The sequence below is a fragment of the Lathyrus oleraceus genome, chromosome 7, assembly GCF_024323335.1.
Source record: "Lathyrus oleraceus cultivar Zhongwan6 chromosome 7, CAAS_Psat_ZW6_1.0, whole genome shotgun sequence".
Lineage (NCBI taxonomy): Eukaryota > Viridiplantae > Streptophyta > Magnoliopsida > Fabales > Fabaceae > Lathyrus > Lathyrus oleraceus.
This window is the reverse complement of record NC_066585.1, coordinates 215,286,288-215,296,409: the sequence shown is the minus strand read 5'-3', so window position 1 is coordinate 215,296,409 and position 10,122 is coordinate 215,286,288. Positions and strand designations below refer to the sequence as shown.

At 37.5% G+C, this 10,122-nt stretch overlaps 1 non-coding gene across 1 annotated transcript; it reads right to left on the bottom strand.

The window, feature by feature from the left end:
* Positions 1-7,543: 7,543 nt before the first annotated feature.
* On the bottom strand, positions 7,544-7,650 carry LOC127108913 (small nucleolar RNA R71). The gene has a single exon (XR_007796411.1). It is a non-coding gene; the product is annotated as a small nucleolar RNA R71 (small nucleolar RNA).
* Between the last annotated feature and the right edge of the window lie 2,472 nt (positions 7,651-10,122).

The window sequence follows — 10,122 nt, the reverse complement described above, 5'->3', positions numbered from 1 at the left end:
ACTGGGAGGCCACGTCAATTATTGATACGTTGCGTTTTGATGCATACAGGGTTCGAATCCTGCTGATGCCATTTCCTATTTCTAGTCATTTCACATTACTTCACATGTTTTCAATTTTTATTTCATATTTTCTTCCAACTTCAAAAAATCATATCAAATTGGAAATTAATCCAAATAATTCCAAATTTTTCGCTACACGATCATGTGGTTGCCTATTATTTTTTGGTTGTGATTTCATGATTTTACCATTTCTGGATTTTGAATTGTGATTGATTCTTTGGACATGTATGCAAATGTGACATTGCCTCATTCATTCTATTGTGAAATGCTCAATAATGATCCAATTGCCATGAAATTTTATATGCTGATTCCCAACATGTTGCTTGATTTTTAAGGATTGAGTGTGCATTTTTCTCATTTTTTATCTCTGTTTTAGTCACATGATTGTATGGTGTGACAATGTGTGTCACACAATTTGATGTCCTACTTGTGCATTTTCATTTCTAGGTCAATTGAACTCTGTTGATTCTAATTTTTGGCATGATGAATGTGTTGGACATGTTGTATGCTCATAAAAATTTCCAGGATTGTTTGATTCATTTCTGTTTTAATATGGAATTTTGATTCTTGATGCCCAATTGATGGTCACATTGTGTGCCTTTGCCATGTCTTGCTCATGAGATGACTTTGCCATTTGATTTAGGTTTGGTACTTTTTAGGACATGTTCATGATTAATTAAATATGCTTCATGTTGGATATTGGTTGTTGTTTTGACTTTTTGATTTGCCTTTGACCCTAGCCTTGGTGCTAGTGGTTTGTACTCATCTTTTGAGTTTTGCATTTCAGGTTCAAGCTCCTAGTCCCAATGGTTTATGTGATCTCACTTCATGAGATGCAAACTACTTTGTACACTAATCCTTTGTGTTGTAGGTTCATGGAGTGTGGTGGAATCATTTGAGTTCTTGAGTCATAAGGCTTTACTTGTGTGTATATTGGTTGTAATACTGTTGACTGTTGGTTGTTTGTCTGAATGTGAATATTAACTTGTTTGGTTTTCTTACAGGTACTTTAGTAGCTTTAACTCATTGCTTGAGTTGCTTTGCTTTGCTTGTGGTTGGAATACCACCTAGGTAATAATTCTCTAACTCCATGTAGTCCGGAAGCCCTGTGGTTTCTTTTGGCAGGCATTTGGCTGAAGTCCTCCTTAAGAGGCAATGACTGTGTTTGTTTACTTTTGTGCCATGTACTTCAAGTCCTCCTAAGTGAAGAGGCAATTGGCAGATAGAAGGGACTAGCAGTCAGTCCCCTGCTAATCGTTTGAGTCGTTCATTATGCTCGCACTACGTGCTGAGCTCTTGAACCTAACCCAAAATCTTGTATATAGAGTCAGTCATGTGGAGTAGAGTCCCACATTCTGGATCCCTACACCTTCATTGTTTGAAGCTCACCCAGGCCCGGGTTAAGAGCTATGAGGTCCAATCCTCATTACCTATTCATCTGCTCACCCTGACGGTCAATGTCAGTGGTTAAGAGCCCTTAGATATCCCTTCCAGTTGGCTTGTTTGTCAAGGTTGATATGACCCCTTGACTAAAGCCCAGCCTTGTATGAGCCACTTGTTTGCATATAGTGTGTGATACCTGTTCACCTGTGTTGCTTATTTGCTGTTTAGGCTAGCTTGCTTCCTGTGCGAGTTAGGTTCTAATTAGAGACCTCAACTGAGGGATCGTATGCATGACAACTTCTAGGCTCGAGTCGTAGTCTCCCTGGTAGTTTGTTATCTCCCTAGTCTCTAGTTAGGATAGTTTTTTCCCTGTTAAGGGGAACTACGTCGCCTTGATCCTCATACCAGATGAGGTACGTAGGCAGGAGATTGAGCTGATCTCTCCGGGCACCGTTTTTTCTTTTTTCACCCTCTTGTGTGTGTTTGGAGTCTGATATAAGTCCAGCGATTGGCATTTGGTTTCCTGTTTGTGTTTGTGTGTTCGGAGTCTGATGTAAGTCCATCGATTGGCATTCGGTTTCCCGTTTGTTTGTTTTGTGTGGAGTTGGATGTAAGACCAGCGATTGGTATTCCGTTTCCTGTTGTGTGTTTGCTTTGACGTCTCAGCATCTCCTTTCAGTGTCTTTGTTTGGCGTGCGTTAGCCGAGCTACGAGTGCTCTGATTCTTACTCTGGTTAGAGAAGATACGTATGCATAGGATACAATGTCCTAGCGAGCACGTTTCCCATATCCCCGAACTACGTCGACTCTGATGTTTGTTTCTGACAAACTACGTAGGCCCAGGATGCGACATCCTGCCGAGTCGCCTTCTTCCGTCTTTCCTGTGTTTCATTCCAGCTTGTGCAGTGTTTTGAGCAGTTTTATTAACAACCTTATTCTATTCTTTTGAGCATGGATCCCGTCGAGTACGACGGATGCGTAGGGGTGCTAATACCTTCCCTTCGCATAACCGACTCCCGATCCTAGCAATCTCTGGTCATGAGACCATTCCTTTTCCTTTTCCAGGTTTACTTCGAGCATTTCCTTTCCCTCCTTTGGGATAAATAACGCACGGTGGCGGCTCTGTGTCTTTTCCCGCCGGTTGATTTTCGCGAATGCGACAGGTGCTACCTGAACGGAACAAGAGTCGGCGGATGGAGCAAGGAAAGGAACCAGGGATAAGGGTAGATGGCGATGCCAGAAGCAATTGACTTACAAGGTAGATGGCGATGCCTGAAGCAATCGACTTACAAGAGAAATGGCGATGCATGAAGCAATCGACTTACAAAAGGATGGATGAATACGTGCTGGTTCTGTTAAGTTTTGAGAACGATTACTCGACGTTGGATCGAGCTTTTGATCTTGTTTTGAAATGATTATCGGATGTTCGTTTTAATTCTTGTATTAACAGATGAATAAAGAATGAAAGAATAAATATTATACACTTCATGGGAGAGGGGTACATTTGTTATGAATGGGGATTGTTCATGGCAATCAAACAATAAGAATATATATATATATATATATATATATATATATATATATATATATATATATATATATATATATATATATATATATATATATATATATATATATATATATATATATATATATATATATATATATATATATATATATATATATATATATATATATATATATATATATATATATATATATATATATATATATATATATATATATATATATATATATATATATATATATATATATATATATATATATATATATATATATATATATATATATATATATATATATATATATATATATGTTTCATACATCATACAAGTAGGCAACAATCATTGATCAGATCAGATAAATAAACAGGTATATAATCAAATCAAATAATCAAAGAATGAAATGAAGGAGCATTAGACAATGCGTGAGAAGTATAAACATGTTAAACAATCATGCATAGTATGCATGAATGAAAGAAACAAGTGTAACTGGTATTAGATGAATCAGGCAGATGAAACTATGCACACAAAGGATCACTGAATAATTTAATCGGGAAATGATGCAAGGATCAAATAAAATCAAGATGAAAGGCCTCTAATACATGGCATATGATATGAACAAGGGAGGATCAAAAGATCTCTTCAATTGCCTTAAGCAATCCCTAAGTCAAACATCAATCATAGAAAAGTCAACTGAAAAGTCAAGTCAACTTAAACAAATATGAAATAAATAGAAAATTAATCAAGAAAATTATGAAAAAATAAACTAAGTAAGGTGGGGTCAGGACATCATCATCCCCCAAAAAGATTTTAAAAATAATGAGAAATAGTGTATAAATTAATTGAAATAAAACAGAAGTCAAATGAAAAGTCAACCAAACAAACTAGGTCAAAAATAAATCCAAAATAAATTGAAAATGGGAAATAAAATTCCAAAAAAAGGTCAGGTTGACCATGAGACATTAGTCAACCTTCACCCTAAAAATCAGAACCTAAAAATAATTCTAAGTCATGAAAATAAAAATCACAAAAAAGTATGCTAATATGAACCACTTGAAATAAATAATTAAAATGAAATATTAACATTAAATAAATATGAAAATAAAAATTAAATAAAATTAAATAAAACATTAAGAAATATGGAAAATATTTTTTGGTATTTTTATGAATAAATAAAATATTTTTATTAATTAAAAACAAACCTGAATATAAATTGAATTAAAAAAAGAAAAACGAAAATAAATGTGTGAAGGTGATGGGCCTTGAACAGAGGGTGGGAACAGCGAAATAGCCAAGGCCCGGTCCACATGATTTATTCAGCGTGTGATATTTAAATGAAGTAACATTTATTTTAAAAGTCATGTAACATGCATATCAACTGGTCATGTTAAGTTTAAATCACAAAAGGACAAAACAGCATGGATGGTTATGATTAAAAGCCAAGCGTGTGATCTAGTGGCCATTAAAGCTCCACGTCATCGTCTTCCCCACAAGCCATAAACCCTAAGGCCATGCAGATGTGAAACGCGACAAACACAGTGGATCTTCTCCAACTTTCAACAACAAAATGCAACCTCCATGATTCACCAAATGGCACGACATAAAAAGCAAAGTTCAAGTATGCAATGTGAAGTTCATCATGGTATTTTATTTCAGTAAAAATAGTGGCTCAAACATGGTGAAATGTTGACCACAAGGTGACCATATGAACACGGATACAACAGAAATTCCACAACACAAACTCAAACTTAATGGCAATGCCTCATGTTGAGGGCTTCATAAACAAACATGGAATAGTATTAACATGGAACACCACATGATGATGAGCATGGCAATGGCATGAGAAAACAATAATGACAAGCATAATGATGATCATAAGAAGTTATACATGTCCATGGAAGAAGGAGTAAAAAGCTTACCTAGTGGAAGTCAGTTCACTGCTTCTTGATAGTGGAGGAATGGAAGGAAATAAGGAGCTGTTTCAATGCTTCAACTTTGAGAAATGCTAAGGAATGAAATCTTATCTTTTGCTCCTTGCCTTGCTTAGCTCGAAAATAGCATCCACCACCTCTTCAGATTAGGGTTTTAAAGCTTATATATGTTGGATCAAAGTGTCCTTAATGAGCTAAAATATTTGGTTTTGATTCATGAGCAAAATTCACTTTGGTGCAAAGTGAGGTGTATGAGCAAATCTCTTGTTTTGGCAAAACTTAAGTGAGTGGAAAAAAGAGTACATGGCCAAATGAGGAAAAATAACACATGTGATGGTTTGCTTGGCCTGGCTGCAGCATGGTGATCACACTAAAATTTACGTATTTTCGACTCCGATTTCGCATGCATTCTAGTTATTTTATTATCGTTTTGTTGTGCTATTACTGTGTTTTCCTTTTTTTTTCAGGTTTTTACCTTAATAGGAGCCCCGATCGAGAAAAGGAGCGAAAAAGAGCCAAAAACCCTAAAAATCAGCATTTTGCTCTTATGGCCTACCCAATGGCAAGCGCCACAGTCCAAGCCATGACGTGTCCAATTCAAACTTCCATCAACTCCCACGTTTTCCCACCACTTCCACTAAGGCGCCCCACTTTGTGCTTGTGGCGGGCGCCATGGCCTTGTGGCGGGCGCCACAAGAGGAAAACGGTTTCCTCTATTTTCAAGTTGAAGGGCATCCAAGTAAATTCCACCTTTTTTATTTGCCTATAAATAGAAACGCGAATTCAGTTTTACAATCACCCAAACTTAGAGCAGACGAAGATCTGAAAGTTGGAACAAGGCGAAATCAGAAGCAACTTTGTTTCACTTAGGCATATATTCAGTTTTATAAAAAGTGGTAATCGCTTCGCATTGGAGTGTTACCACAATTGTGTAATTGAGTCTGTGATAGAGTCTCTACTCGAGTTTGGAGCACTTTGGAAGGAAGTTAATCCTGCCGCCATTTTCTTTTCCGCATTGCAATTTACTCAGCCCTCCGATTGGAGCAGGTTTTTATTACTCGCCTTTACTTTATTTATTTCCCGCACTCGCTTTACTTTATTTATTTCCCGCACTCGCTTTTACTTTATTTATTTTCCGCACTCGCTTTACTTTATTTATTTTCCGCACTCGCACTACTTTCATTTATTTTCTGCACTCGCACTACTTTCATTTATTTTCCGCACTCGCTTTAAATTATTTACTTTCCGCACTCGCACTACTTTTATTTATTTTAATGCACTTTTACTTTACCATGTCTAGCTAAATTTATAAGGCTAGAATGTAAGGATCGTAATTAAACCAGTAATCCGTACAATTGTTCGTAGAAACACTTAAAGGGCTATTTTAACTTTCAAATTAAGTTTTCCCGCACTTCAATTCCGTCGGGTAAGATCGAAAGTCGTCCAACGTCTTTTTAAACTTAATTGTTTTTAACTATTTCAAAAACAGCGAAAGCGCTTTGTCTAGTTCATTAGGAGTTTTTAACATCAAGAAGAAAAGAGATTTTGAAACTATTTTCGGACGCGTTTATAAGTTTAGAGTCTGGTTTGTGAGAACCTCTTTTGGTTAAGAAATCCAGGTTATAATACTTTTCAACTTAGTCAAGATACTATATTTCTTAAAAATAGGTTTACTACTCTAACGCAATGCGCGCCTTTTTATAATTGACAATAAGAGGGTTTGGTTAGGGAGTACAACTCGGTTCTGAATACGCGAAAGCGACAGTTCCTGTTAAATTAGTTCTTTTTGAAGTAGGAAACATTGCCCATAAGTAGTTCTATTAGCAAGTACTTGGATTATCATTTAATTATGTGAATTACATTCGACCCTGTCTTTATTAATTAAATTTATTTTAAAACTTTACTTTTCAATTGCACACTACAAAAACACCTATTTTAATTGCCTTTGATAAACACCATAACAATAGATAACGATAGATTGACACTTGGTCTCTGTGGTTCGATAATCTTTTATATTACTCTGACGCATTCGTACACTTGCGAACATCAAGATTTACAACGCATCAAGTTGTTGGCGCCGTTCCCGGGGACCAATTTCGTCAAATTTCATTTTCCTGTTGTTATATCGTTTAGACTTAGGTTATTTCCCGCCGGTCGATGCGAAGAACTCGCAGCACCGGAAGTTTAAGCTTAATATACCCTCTGGCGGAACCTGAACGTTACGCTCGCGCACGTTCATTATTTCATAGAATTAAGAGAGCTATGGTCGAAGATCAAAACCAAAGACCTCTTAAGGACTTCGCTCAACCATCTAACGAAGAACCTAGTTCTAGTATAGTAAATCCAATCATCCCAGCCAATAATTTTGAACTTAAACCATCCCTGTTGCAACTAGTGCAACAGAGACAATTCACGGGTCTCGCTACCGAGAACCCAAACCAACATTTAAAAATATTTCTTCAATTAGCAGATACTTTTAAAACCAATGGAGCTTCTCCTGAGGCAATATGTTTAAGATTATTTCCTTTTTCCCTCAGAGATAAAGCTCTATCATGGTTAGATTCCCTTCCACCCAATTCCATTACGACTTGGGATAACCTTAGAAGAGTTTTTCTTGCTAGATATTTTCCCCCGAGTAAGACCGTCGTTCTTCGAAACCATATAACAAGATTTACCCAAAACCAAGGAGAATTGTTGTTCGAAGCTTGGGAGAGATATAAAGAGTCATTACGAGCATGCCCACATCATGGCTTAGAAAATTGGTTAATCATCCAAACCTTCTATAATGGACTTCATTACAACACAAAGATGACCATCGACGCTGCCGCAAGCGGTGCTCGGATGAACAAACCTTACCCTGAAGCTAGTGCCCTCATCGAAGACATGGCTCAAAACCATCAATCATGGGGAGTCGAACGAGCGACAGTGGAGAAGAAGGAAGCCCAAGGAGGAGTGCATGAACTAAGCTCTATAGACATGATGCAGGCTAAAATGGACGCATTAGCCCTTAAGGTCGAGCATATGTGCATAAACCCGAATACTGTAGCCGCAGTTTCGTCGGATTGTGAGATATGTGGAACCCAAGGACACCAATCCGCAGAATGCAGTCTATTAAACGAAACCCACTCCGAGCAAGTGAACTACACCCAAGGGAACCCATATTCGAATACCTATAACCCTGGATGGAGGAATAACCCTAACTTCTCCTATAAAAACAATAACCCTATTCAAAATAATGCACCTCCGAGACCTAGTTATCAAGCCCCTAGATCAAATCAACCTATGCAGCCTATACCACCAAAGCCGAACCTTGAGAAAATTATGAAAATTTTTATCACCGCTCAAACCCAACAAAACAAGGAGTTCATGAACCAAAACATTCATGTTAACGAATTGATTACTCAGTTAGGAACCAAGGTTGACCAAATAGTTACTCATACCAAGATGCTTGAAACCCAGATCTCTCAGGTAGCTTTAACCAAGCCCCTCAGACTACACCTGGAGGACAATTCCCTGGACAACCTCAACAAAATCCAAGAGGACAAGCCAATGCCATTACCCTACGAAGTGGGAACGCTTATGATGAGCCACCAAACCCAAGATTAAGTGAACCCGAAACTTCTAAGGAATGTACCAAACCCCCAGACGAAGTAAGGGAACTAGAGGAATCTGAAAACCAGGAAGGTCGAGAGAAAGGAGAAGAACCTAATGACAAAATTTACGTACCGCCCCCGCCATATAAACCACCTATACCATATCCCCAAAGACTCAAACAAACCCAGATCAATAAACAGTACCAAAAATTTATTAAAGTTATAGAAAAACTTCATGTAGGAATCCCTTTCACAAAAGCCATCACCCAAATACCTTCTTATGCAAAGTTTCTGAAAGACATCCTTACCAACAAACGTAGACTTGACGATCCGAGGCCTTTGGAATGTAATGCTATTTCCGAGGATAAATTAGCAAATAAAGATAAAGATCCTGGAAATTTCTCCATTCCTTGCCTTTTGGGTAATCATGTCATCGATAAAGCTTTTCTAGACTTAGGAGCTAGTGTGAGCTTAATGCCTCTAGCAGTTTGTGAGAGATTAAACTTAGGAGAATTACAACCCACTAAGATGTCACTTCAGTTAGCCGATAGATCTGTCAAATATCCGATAGGCATTCTAGAAGATGTTTCTGTTAGGATAGGTCAACTATTTATCCCTACTGATTTTGTTGTCATGGACATTAAAGAAGACAATGATATACCAATTCTTCTAGGTAGACCGTTCTTATCGACTGCAGGAGCCATAATAGATGTCAAGAAAGGAAAGTTGACATTTGAGGTAGGTGATGAGAAAATAGAATTTATACTTTCGAAATTTCTTATGGCACCTGTGATGGGAGACTCATGTTATGCCTTAGATATCATTGATGAATGTATTAGAGAATTAGAACAAAAAGAAATTATAAAAACAATTAAGTTACCATCAACCCCCATAAAGGAAGATGATGACTTTAAAGAACCTTACATCGATGATAACCTTTACGAATGTTTATCCCTTACCCCAGATCCTATGCCTTGCCCTAAGAAACCAACCTTAGAACTTAAGGAACTACCTAAGAACCTGAGATATGAGTTCCTCGATGAAAAGATGAACCGTCCAGTTATAGTCAGTGCTACCTTGAGCCAAGAGGAAACGAACCAACTTTTAGACGTTTTACGAAGATATCCCTCAGCCTTAGGATATAATATCTCTGGCCTGAAAGGTATAAGCCCATCCGTATGCATGCATCGGATTTCGCTCGAAGAAGATTCAAAACCCTCTAGGGAGCATCAGAGAAGAATAAACCCTATAATGAGTGATGTTGTTAAGAAGGAAGTTCTTAAGTTACTTGAGGCAGGTATAATCTACCAGATCTCGGATAGTAAGTGGGTGAGCCCTGTGCATGTAGTACCTAAAGAGAGAGGCATCACAGTCGTGCAAAACGATAAAGGCGAACATGTAGCAAAACATTTAGAAGGAGGATGATGGATGTGTATAGATTATAGAAAATTAAATAAAGCAACTAGGAAGGATCATTTCCCTTTACCATTTATTGACCAAATGTTGGAGCGTCTAGCCAGACACTCTTACTTCTGCTATCTAGATGGATACTCTGGATTCTTCCAAATACCTATTCACCCCGAAGATCAAGAAAAAACTACCTTTACATGCCCCTATGGAACTTTTGCCTAC